Here is a 12,121-nt window from a genome sequence, read left to right as displayed (position 1 = left end):
CTAAATAATGGAGGAAGGTCTATCTGGTAGTAGTCCATGTTCATCACATGGTATTACATCATCTACTTGAAGGGTATTGTACTGACTTATAGCCAGACCTGATTGCTGATCTTTTATGTTTCCTGGGTACTATAATGGAACATGTACTCAGGCAGCTGATGTACAACTGTGTCAGCTATTCATATACATGTGACCTTTGCTGCAACTGTTTTATTGAAAATATGAGACATGTATACAAAGTGTCCTTCACTATGTTACAAGAAATAATTATCATTTAACATGTTATATGAACTGCATTCATAGTGAATCATGAAGTGCAGTGGATTAGCAAGGAGGAAGTAAGGATAGCTATGAAGAGGATGAAGAACGGAAAGGCTGTTGGTCCAGATGACATACCTGTGGAAGCATGGAGGTGTTTAGGTGAAATGGCAGTGGAGTTTTTAACTAGATTGTTTAATGAAATCTTGGAAAGTGAGAGGATGCCTGAGGAATGGAGAAAAAGTGTTTTGGTACCGATTTTTAAGAATAAGGGTGATGTGCAGAGCTGTAGTAACTACAGAGGGATTAAACTGATCAGTCACAGCATGAAGTTATGGGAAAGAGTAGTGGAAGCTAGGTTAAGAAGGGAGGTGATGATTAGTGATCAGCAGTATGGTTTCATGCCAGGAAAGAGCACTACAGATGAGATGTTTGCTCTTAGAGTGTTGATGGAGAAGTACAGAGAAGGTCAGAAGGAGTTGCATTGTGTCTTTGTGGATTTAGAGAAAGCATATGACAGGGTGCCTAGAGAGGAGTTGTGGTATTGTATGAGGAAGTCGGGAGTGTCAGAGAAGTATGTAAGAGTGGTACAGGATATGTACGAGGGTAGTGTGACAGCGGTGAGGTCTGCGTTGGGAGTGATGGATGCGTTTAAGGTGGAGGTGGGATTACATCAAGGATCAGCTCTAAGCCCTTTATTATTTGCAATGGTGATGGACAGGTTGACAGACGAGATCAGACAGGAGTCCCCGTGGACTATGATGTTTGCAGATGACATTGTGATCTGTAGTGAGAGTAGGGAACAGGTGGAGGAGACCCTGGAGAGGTGGAGATATGCTCTAGAGAGAAGAGGAATGAAGGTCAGCAGGACTAATACAGAATATATGTGTGTGAATGAGCGGGAGGACAGAGGAATGGTGAGGATGCAGGGAGTAGAGGTGGCAAAGGTGAATGAGTTTAAGTACTAGGGATCAACAGTTCAGAGTAATGGTGAGTGTGGAAGAGAGGTGAAGAAGAGAGTACAGGCAGGATGGAGTGGGTGGAGAAGAGTGTCAGGAGTGATTTGTGACAGACGAGTATCAGTAAGAGTGAAAGGGAAGGTCTACAAGAGGGTAGTGAGACCACCTATGTTATACGGGTTGGAGACAGTGGCATTGACAAAAAGGCAGGAGTCAGAGCTTGACGTGGCAGAGTTGAAGATCTTAAGATTTGCACTGGGTGTGACGAGGATGGACAGGATTAGGAATAAGTATATTAGAGGGTCAGCCCAGGTTGGAAGGTTTGGAGGCAAAGCCAGAGAGGCAAGATTACGTTGGCTTGGACATGTGCCGAGGAGGGATGCAGAGTATATTGGGAAAAAGATGCTAAGGATGAAGCTGCCAGGTAACAGGAAAACAGGAAGGCCTAAGATAAGGCTTATGGATGTGGTGAGAGAGGACATGCAGGTGGTTGGTGTGACAGAGCAAGATGCAGAGGACAGGAAGAAATGGAAACAGTTGATCTGCTGTGGCGACCCCTAATGGGAGCAACCGAAAGAAGAAGAAGAAGAATGAACTGCATTCATGGCAAGTCTGCTATATGGGACCTTTCTATCTCATGTGAGCCTCTGTCGTAGTGTGTGCTAACACATCAATGGCACATATGCTGTTTGGACACATCAGCCCTCATCTGTCAGGCCAGAGGTAGTGCAGATATGTAACAAACTTTGATTGTGCTATCACAATGGCATTTTATGCTTTACACATGAATAGTTCCCGGGTCTTGCTTTTGTCAAAATGTGTGGGATGTAATTTTCAGTCATCTGGGTGATGTCTACCTCTCTGTTGTTCACACTTGCTATCAGATGTCTTGACTGGAAACTGATGCAACACAACAGGTAGTAAATGTCTCAAAGTTACCTTCCAAGAGAGTTTTGTTTTGTTTCCTGATGTCCAGTGGTCCAGTCATTCTACTCAGCAGTGAGAGCTCTCTAGCCTACTCATTCTTCGTAGAGTCAAGGGTGTAATGGTGTGAGTGATGTCATCATCCTTTCTAGAAATCTAGTTTTTTTACTATGGCCCTTCTATTTTCCTTTTGCCATGTCTGCTACATCTGCAGGGGTTATTGTACAATGAGCATATGCTAATGGTGTGTCTCTTACCTTTCAGAGAGACATCCCTCAATAGTCTTGTATCCCCTTGAAGATAAAGCTCTTCTGGTCATATAATGTTTCCACCAGGGATTTAACATGCAGTCCCTACCCTGAGCAAACACCTCTTACTCCTCTCCCCAGACAGAAGTGAGTAGGGTGTGTCTAGTGATTCCCTTCTCAGTCCTATCAGCCCCTGAAGCACCTGGGTCTTTAACTAGACCCATGGCTCCCAGTCAGGGATTTAAGCCCTCTGCACCTCAGAGCTGGCTCTTCCACATGGATTGTCAGAAGGCTGCATGGTTGATCTATTGCTTCAGCATGTCACATGATATACCTTTATCTGTGAAATTCCACACACTGATCTATCAGTTGAATGTGGATACTGCTCTGCATTACCGAATGTATGCCATGCCATTTTATGGTATGGGCATTTTGCTCTTCAGGTAATGTCTTGCGTATTGTCATAGTGACCTCATATTACTAGATTTATGGCTTGGTGCTGGTCTTTGCATAGGATCATAGGATCATAGGAGATTACTAGGCTATCAATTTGGAAATCATTTTAAGCCTAGCCATTTCAACCCAATGTAATACCATAGAAGTACTAGTCAGTACCCAAGACTGCATTTAGTGTTGACTGCCCATGCCCAGGAGGGTTGTGGGCACTATCCTGGTAAGAATTTATGGTGCCCCATCCACCCGTTCAGGTTCCTCTTGAATAGTGTCATAGAGGTGCTCTGTTTCACATGAATTGGTAGGCTGTTCCAAAGACGTGGCAGTTGCTGGGAGATACCTCAGTCCCTCCAGCATGTCCTATTTAAGTTGCAGGCCATATTTAGGTCCCTGGAATGGGGATCCCTAGACCCATTTGATTGACGGATATGCAGCAAGTTCATTAGGTATGGGTCTTGGATTGCTCTGTAGGCCAAGCATAAGTCTCCCCTTTGAAGTCTATACAATATGGAGTATAGTGACAGGAATTTTAGTCAGTCTGTGTAAGGCACATGCTGGAACTCCTTAATCTTCTTTGTTAGAAACCTCTTAGGTCTCTCTAATTGCTGCAGGTGCTTAGTATGGTACATGGCAATGGGATTGACAATGCCTATATAAGGCATTTGTGATGCGTTTATTACAAATATCACTCATGTGTTCAGATATTCTTAAACAAAGGGATCTAGATATCTGTCCTACATAAAAAGATGGGCAGGTACAACTAGCCAAACAGATGACCCAATCCAATCCACAGTTGGCATAAAAGTCAATGTCATATACTTGACCCATGTTCTGACTGGAAAACTGTTTAGACTTGCAGATATGTTGACACCCCACTGCTAGATTTAGGCTTACCATTATAGATAGAGTATTGGGAGATAGAAGATGTAAGAGGGGTTGGCATTCCATACTCCACCGCAAAGAAACAAGGTGGATTGTTAATCTAGGTGCGTTATTCACACCAGGGCTTAATGATAAATTGTAGTGGAATTCCAGGGGGGATATGACATCACAGGAAGAGAGACTGAATGAACATATTTAAGCAACTCATTTTGTGTTTTAAATTATCACTGATGAAGACTTTGTGCCGAAACCGGTCTGATTTTTTTGTTCTACAATAAATATTTATTGCATGCATCTGGTTTGGTGCTGGCTTTATTGGTTTTCATATTTGTATGTGGCCGTTTGCACCTGCCGCACTTGCAAAATACCATTTAGTAGTATATTCATAATTGAAATCCCCCATAAACAGTGTGTTTGGTAAAATTTGGATTGTCTTCAGTTTGGTTAAGTAGGCTTCATGGGTCTCATGACCCACAGAGGAGGATCTATAACTGGTTAAGACTTGAATGGGGGTCTTACCCACCGTAAACTGGACATGGAGTGACTCCATGTAGATGGCCAGTATAACTAGATGGGAGGTGAACTTATCTCTAATATAGATCTAAACACATCATCCTTTGGTTTTCACATGTTCATTCTGCTATCTAAATGTGTGGAAGGCATTGTAGCCTTGCAGAGCTAGGGGTACTCTCTGTGGCCATAAACCAGGTTTCTGTGACTGCACAGGCATATACATCTTCTAGTGATAGAAGTGCTTCCAGGGAGTGCAGTTTTTGGTTTAAGCTCCTAGCATTTAGCAGCATGACCCTTATTTTGTTCTGGCTGGTTAATTTCACATCAGTAATGTTGTTTTCAAGACCTTGCCTAAAAAAGGCACTATGGAGGTGGCAAGAACCTTTACCAGCAGTGGAAAGCCTAGGGGTGCCAGGTGCAAACCATCTCTGGCAAAGAAGTGAGGTTTGTCAACCAAGGCTTTCCACATTGACAAGAACTGGATCCCATTTGAATGACACCAAAAACTGAGCCAATTATTGAAATCAATCATTTTTTGTTTATATTGTGGCATCATTCTAGGTGAGGTTAGTATGCTGCTCAAGGTTAGGGAACTACCTGTCTGGGGCACATACTCAGAGAGATCAACCATGTCTCTCTTCATATAGTCCAGTGAAGTGCATCTCAGGTCATTCACACCAACATGAACTATGACAAAGTCATAATGGTACTTCTTGCTGAGAGACCCGAGTGTGTGCGTGATTTAATGAATCCTGTCACTGGACAGGCAGCTGACCGTGACTTTCTCCTTGTCCAACCTGGTGAGTGAGACCTCCATGTGTCTCACTATTGAATCTCCAATGACAAGAAAACTTGGTTCATGAGTGTGACGCCTTAAGAGCTTGGTGGGTGAGACACTGGTGTTGCTATGTGTCATGGGTGCTGTGGGGACTGTGGTAGCCATAGCAGCCTTGTGTTTTGGAGGTCTCTGGCATTTCAGTAAGCTTTTTGAGAGAACCTCCGTGTATGTGGATTTACATGTTTGAAGCGTACTATGTGTGAATAGTGGTATGTGTATTAGTAGTGGTACTATGTGAATATGTGGTGGCGGGTGAGTTGACATACTTCTCCATGTTACTGTTCTGAAGGAGACAGAGCAGGGATTCTAGATTTTTGGTGTAAATACATCTCTTGCACTCTGTATTAGATTGTGTTATTAGTAGAGTGTTGTCTGTGTACATGAGGCAATTGCTAGACTGCCTGAAGAGACCCAAGTCAACAAGGTTGGCAGAAGAAACAAGGTGTGAAGATTGGTAGAGATGGGTGAAGGCTGCCAGCCTAGCCAGATAGAATTAGGCAGATAATTCTATCATTTGTAAATATGAATGTTGAACTTAAAACAATGTGGCCACACTGCCACCTGCTGTAAAGAAAGCTAAGTCAAGCATTTCTTGTTGGTCCTTTGAAATTAAAATTATTTCATCACTGCCTTTGATGTTTCACAAGTCGGCTCCAGACTGGCTAGATGATGGCTTCCTGCGTATTGTTTTAAGGCTAAAGTTAATGACCAGAATTTACATGTGGAATGGCCTTTATTGCTCTAAGTTTAAAAGAATCTAAATGCAGCCGGGGAACACCAGAAGGTGTAAAAGATGATGTAATGTTTAGCAGAACTGCAGTTTTAATTTAAACAGTGAGAACCAGAGATTATTAAGCATTTTTGTCTGACTATCCAACTCAGCACTGCCTGTTGTCTTATGTAAGTTATCTTAGACTTGTGTTTTCTTTTAGAAAGCTAGAAATTAGAAAGTTTAGACTAAGTGTTTTTCTGTGATGTCAGAACTGTACTACTGATTTATTTTAAGTATTTCTGTGTGATCTCTGAAATCTTTTGACTAGCACTGTGTAGTAGAAAGTATTGTCTTGTGGTTTTAATTATTTATTATTAAATATTTTAAAACCTTTTAACTGTGGCTGGTTTGTGTAGAGATAAGTTAAGCTCTAAGAGTACATTGCATGTATACAAGGATCCTGTACCAAGTCACTCTAATAAGCCTTGAGACTGTTTAGTCACATCTACCAATTTGATATTAATATTGCACAATAATAATTGGACACCCTTTTAAGGGCCTTTGAGTAGCTGATAATTATTAGCTGTGTGGTGGCAGGGTACTACCGTATAGTCTGGGTAAAAGGAGCACAGCTGGAGAACCTGTGCCAGCCTTCCCCAGAAGTGTCTGTGTGGTTGTATAAACTTATCTCAAAGTGTGTGTGTCAGCTACTTGGGCAGGGACACAAAGCACTGGTGGGACAGAGAGGGTGTTGGAGATTTTAGCTTGCCCACCTCAGCTGAGATCTGGACAATATAGCTGTGCCAGTGGGGAGTCTTATTGGGGACCTGGGGAGCAAGGGAGAGACCAGCACCGGACTGACTGATCTCTGTGTGCTCTTAAGGGAAATTGCACTTTACTGTGTGTATTTGTTATCCTTCCCCCATATATGAGATGCCCTCTCCGGTGTTAGTGGTGAGGATTAAGGGTTCCTTGATTGCTGGGCCAGGGCATGGGCACCACATTTTAATTGCTTGGCAGTGGTGGGATATCCACATCACATATTAATTAGTTGGCAAATACTAATTGGCTTGTAGTGGTGTGGGTAGAGTGAATCCTGTAGCTTGTGTACAGTGAGCTTTGAATGTGTTTGGTACTCTAAATCAGCCATGAAGAGTTCAGATCACAATTGTTTTATTTATTTTGTTAGCTTGGTTAGTCAGGGTAATCAGGCAGCATGTCAGAAGAGGAGTATGGAAAGCTGACAAGGAGCCAGCTGGTGGAGATGTGCCAGGGGACTGGTGCATGGAAACCTGACTAAGGCAGACCTGATTGCAGCCTTGGTTACAACTGCATCAGAAAGCAACCAGGAGGACAATCAGATTGGCAGTGGAGATATAATTCCCTCAGAGAATGGACAGCTCAACCTTTCTGCAGTGGACTTACAAATCCAGCTGGAGCGAAAGAGACTTGAGTTGGATGCCAGGTGTGTGCAATTAGAAGCAGCTGAGAGACTGAGGCATCTACAGGCTGAGAAGGATGAGAAACTGTTATGTCTGCAAGCTGAGGAACAAGAAAGGCAGAGGCAGCATGAGAAGGAGATGCTGACTCTTCACCAGAGTCATGGAGGTAATGGGGAAGGGAGTAACTGGACCCCAGAAGCACAAAAGGTCAGTAAATGTCTTCCGAAGTTTAAAGAGGGGGATCATTTTAGTATTTTTATTCATATGTTTGAGAGGGTATGTAAACAGCATTAAGTTGACCAAGGGATCTGGGTACGGTTCCTGGCCCCCTTACTCCATGGTAAAGCTGTAACTGCATTATCTAAAATGTCTAACGTTGCATGTTTTGATTACACTGCTGTAAAGAAATGTCTTTTAGAACTGTTTACGCTAACACTGGAAACATATAGGAAAATGTTTCGTGAGCATAGACACAAGGCAGATGAAAGTGTGTGTGAATATGTTGCTGAATTGAGCACTTATTTCCATAGGTGGGTAAGTGGATTTCAGGTCAGCACTTTTGAAGGGCTGGCAGACCCTTTGTTGAGGGAACAAACCCTTAGCACTTTGCCTGAGAACATGAGGATCTGGTTAGCTGATAGACAATGTGCTACTTCAGATGAGTTGGGGAAGAAGGGAGACCTATACCTAGCGAGCAGGGCAGCATTGCACAGGAAGAGGACCCCCAGTACTGCTCATGGGTCTCAAGGAACCCATGGTGGGCAGCACAGACTGCCACAACAGAATCTACCAGTAGCAGGGGAAGCCACTAGTCCAGGTACACATCCAGGAGCTAGGGTTAAATGTTTTGAATGCAACCAGTGGGGCCATGTGGCATACAGGTGTCCATGGAGGCAAGGTGGGAAACCAAAGAAGATGAGGGAGCCAGTAAGTGAGAAAGACAAAATGCCAATAGTAGGTTGTCTTGAGACAACCAGGGTACTGAACTACCATCCTGCAGATGTCCCGAGAGGGAAGGATTTGGATTTGGCAGTACCATGTGCTTATACAGTTACACGCAGTGAGGCTAGGAGATGAGCATGTGGGTCTGGTAGCCTGGGGGAGACCCAGACAGACTGCATACTTGCAGCCAGGACTGATGAGGTGGTTACTTCAGGGAGGGAGATACTCTGTAGCAGTGAGACTGAAGGTGAGCCACAGCTGCTTGTGGGTACTGATGTTCCCTTGGACAGAGTGACTGCAAAGGTAGAGGTGAGTAGCAGTACCCAGTCTGACAGTGGGGCACCACTGTCAGAGGGTGCCAGACTTTCTATGGAAGGGGAGGTGGGAAGGGTTACAAGGAGAGAGTTGAGACAGGCTCAGCTCTCTGACCCTACATTGCAAGGCCTGAGGCAGGTAGCTAGGGAGGCACCTGATTCTTACAGAAAGGGGGAATCTGTATACTGGGACAAAGGGTTACTATACAGAGAGTGGACCCCTGAGGGAGGGCTAGAAGGTGAGAGAGTACAGCAGTTGGTAGTGCCTATTGCCTATTGTCTGGCACTTCTAGCTATAGCCCATGATATTCCCTTTGCTGGTCATATGGGCATAAAACGTACAAAGAGGCATATTATGCAGAACTTCTATTGGCCTGGAATTTCCAGAGATGTAACAGGGTACTGCAGGACCTGTGAGCAGTGCCAAAAGGTAGGCAAGGCAGGAGACAAGGTGAGAGCTCCTTTGATACCTTTGCCTGTGATTGAGGAGCCATTTCAGAGGGTAGCTATGGATATTGTGGGTCCTCTGAGTACCCCAAGTTCCACAGGAAAAAAGTATATCCTAGTGGTAGTGGATTATGCTACACGATACCCTGAGGCAGTGGCTTTGTCCTCCATTGAGGCAGAGACAGTCACAAATGCTTTGTTAGAGATTTTCAGCAGGGTAGGTTTCCCAAAAGAAATACTGACTGACAGAGGTGTCAGTTTCATGTCAGACCTGCTGGCTTGTCTGTGGAAGTCCTGTGGGGTGAAGCACATGAAGACCACCCCCTGCCATCCCCAGACTAATGGTCTGGTCGAGAGGTTAAACTCTACAATCAAATCCATACTACGGGCATTTGCAGATCAGTTTAAGAGAGAGTGGGACAAATATTTGCCCCATCTGTTGTTTGCTTACAGAGACGTTCCCCAGGAATCCACAATTTTTTCACCCTTTGAGTTGCTGTATGGGCATAGGGTGAGAGGACCTCTAGATTTAGTTTGAGATGAGTGGGAAGGTGAGTGCAAGTCTCACAAGGAGTCTGTTGTGGCATACATCCTAAACCTCAGGACAAGGCTCAGAGAGCTCATGGGCTTGGCCCAGGAGAACTTGGCAGAAGCCCAACAACAGAAAAGGGTGTGGTATGACAGGAATGCTCAAGCTAGAGAGTATGCTGTGGGGCAGCAGGTAATGGTTCTTATTCCTGTCAGACAAAACAAGCTGCAATCAGTTTGGGAGGGACCCCACAAGGTGGTAAGAAAGGAAAGTGATGTTAACTGCATGGTGGAACTGCTAGGCAGATGGCAGGGGCACAAATTGTACCATGTTAACATGATGAAACCTTACCATGATAGGGAGGCCCTTGTGCTGAGCATTTGCAGTGTATTACAGGAGGAGTCTGAAGGAGATCTGGGGACTGATCTCCTCAGTAAGACTTGGGCTGACACCTTGGTGAAAGGGGTAGCAATGTCCCAGCAGTTATCTTCTACCCAGGTTTGAGAAATCCAAGCAGTGTTGCAGGGATTTGGGGACATGTTCACTGGGAAACCAGGGTGCACCCACTTGGTGCAGCACCAGGTGGACACAAGACCCCAAAGGCCTATTAGGCAGGCCCCTTATAGATGCCTGAAAGAGTCAGACAGACCCTGAGGGAGGAGGTACAGGAGATGTTGGAACTAGGGGTGATTCAAGAGTCCAACAGTCCCTGGGCCTCCCCAGTGGTGCTGGTACCAAAAAAGGATGGCAACACCAGGTTCTGTGTGGACTACAGGAAATTAATAGTCACACAGAGTCAGATGCCTACCTCATGCCTAGGACAGATGAGGCCCTAGGGTGGGGCTAAGTATCTTACAACCATTGATCTTACCAAGGGGTTACTGGCAGGTGCCCTTGACTCCCACTGCTAGGGAGAAGTCAGCCTTTGTGACTCCTTTTGGCTTGTATGAATTCACAAAGCTGCCCTTTGGGATGAAGAATGCTTCAGCAACTATCCAGAGGCTGGTAGGTCATATCCTCACAGGAGCAGGAGGGTTTGCCCTTGCTTACCTAGATAATATTGCCATCTACAGCCATTCCTGGCCAGAGCACCTTCAGCATGTCAGGGAGGTGCTGGGCAGACTACACAGGGCAGGGTTGACCATTAAGCCGAGCAAATGTCAGGTGGGTATGGCAGAGGTCTCCTACCTTGGACATAGAGTGGGGAGTGGTAAGATAAGGCCAGAACCTGCCAAAGTGGAAGCCATTCAGGCACGGCCTGCACCTGTTACTAAAAAGCAGGTGAGCGCATTTTTAGGGACAGCAGGGTACTGAAGAAAGTTCATCCCCAGTTATAGTACCATAGCTGCTCTCCTCACAGACCTGACAAGGAAGAACAGGCCAGATAAGATAGTGTGGACGCCAGCATGTGAGCAGGCATTCCAGAAGCTTAAAGAAGCTTTGGGAGGACCCCCATGTTAGCCAGTGCAGATTACAGCAAAGAATTTGTTGTGCAGGTGGATGCTTAGCACCATGGGGTGTGGGCTGTACTTAGCCAGATTTCTTCAGAGGGGAAGAGCACCCAGTGGTTTATCTCAGTCATAGGCTCCAACCCAAAGAGGAATGCTATGCAGCTATAGAAAAGGAATGTCTAGCCACAGTGTGGGCACTGCAGAAACTTCAGCCTTATCTGTATGGAAGGAAATTCACTTTTATGACAGATCACAACCCTCTAACATGGTTAAACATAGCCCACCAGCAAAATGCCAAGTTGCAAAGATGAAACCTAGTGTTGCAAGCATATGATATGTCAGTGCAGCACCACAGTGGGAGTAGCAATGCCAATACAGATCGGCTTTCAAGACAGGGAATGGGGTAGGTATACTCAAATAGACCTAACCCTCTCAAGCGGTGTTTCTCAAGGGTCACTTGGAAAACTAGCTTGAGTTCTCCGGGGGGGGGGGGGTGAAGACTGGTAGAGATGGGTGAAGGCTGCCAGCCTAGCCATAGAATTGTGCATATAATTCTATCATTTGTAAATATGAATGCTGAACTTAAAACATTGCCATCTGTTGTAAAGAAAGCTAATTCAAGCATTCTTGTTGGTTTCATCACTGCCTTTGATGTTTTACAAGTCGGCTCCAGTCCGGCTAGATGAAGGCTTCCTGCCTATTGTTTTAAGGCTAAAGTTAATTACCAGAATTTACATATGGAATGTCCTTTATTACTCTAAGTGTAAAATAATGTAAATGCAGCCTGGGAACACCAGGAAGGTGTAAAAGATGATGTAATGTTTAGCAGAACAGGCATTTCAATTTAAAGAGTGAGAACCAGAGGTTATTAAGCATTTTTGTCTGACTATCCAACTCAGCACTGCCTGTTGTCTTATGTAAGTTATCTTAGACTTGTGTTTTCTTTTAGAGAGCTAGAAATTAGAAAGTTTAGACTGTGTTTTTCTGTGATGTCAGAACTGTACTACTGATTTATTTTAAGTATTTCTGTGTGATCTCTGACATCTTTTGACTAGCACTGGGTAGTAGAAAGTATTGTCTTGTGGTTTTAATTATTTATTATTAAATATTTTAAAACCTTTTAACTGTGGCTGGTTTATATAGAGATAAGTTAAGCTCTAAGAGTACATTGCATGTATACAAGGATCCTGTACCAAGTCACTCTAATAA

This window comes from Protopterus annectens, chromosome 2.part2 (assembly GCF_019279795.1).
Source record: "Protopterus annectens isolate FY-2018-M chromosome 2.part2, PAN1.0, whole genome shotgun sequence".
Classification (NCBI taxonomy): Eukaryota; Metazoa; Chordata; order Ceratodontiformes; family Protopteridae; genus Protopterus; species Protopterus annectens.
Note: the sequence above shows the minus strand (reverse complement) of the source record.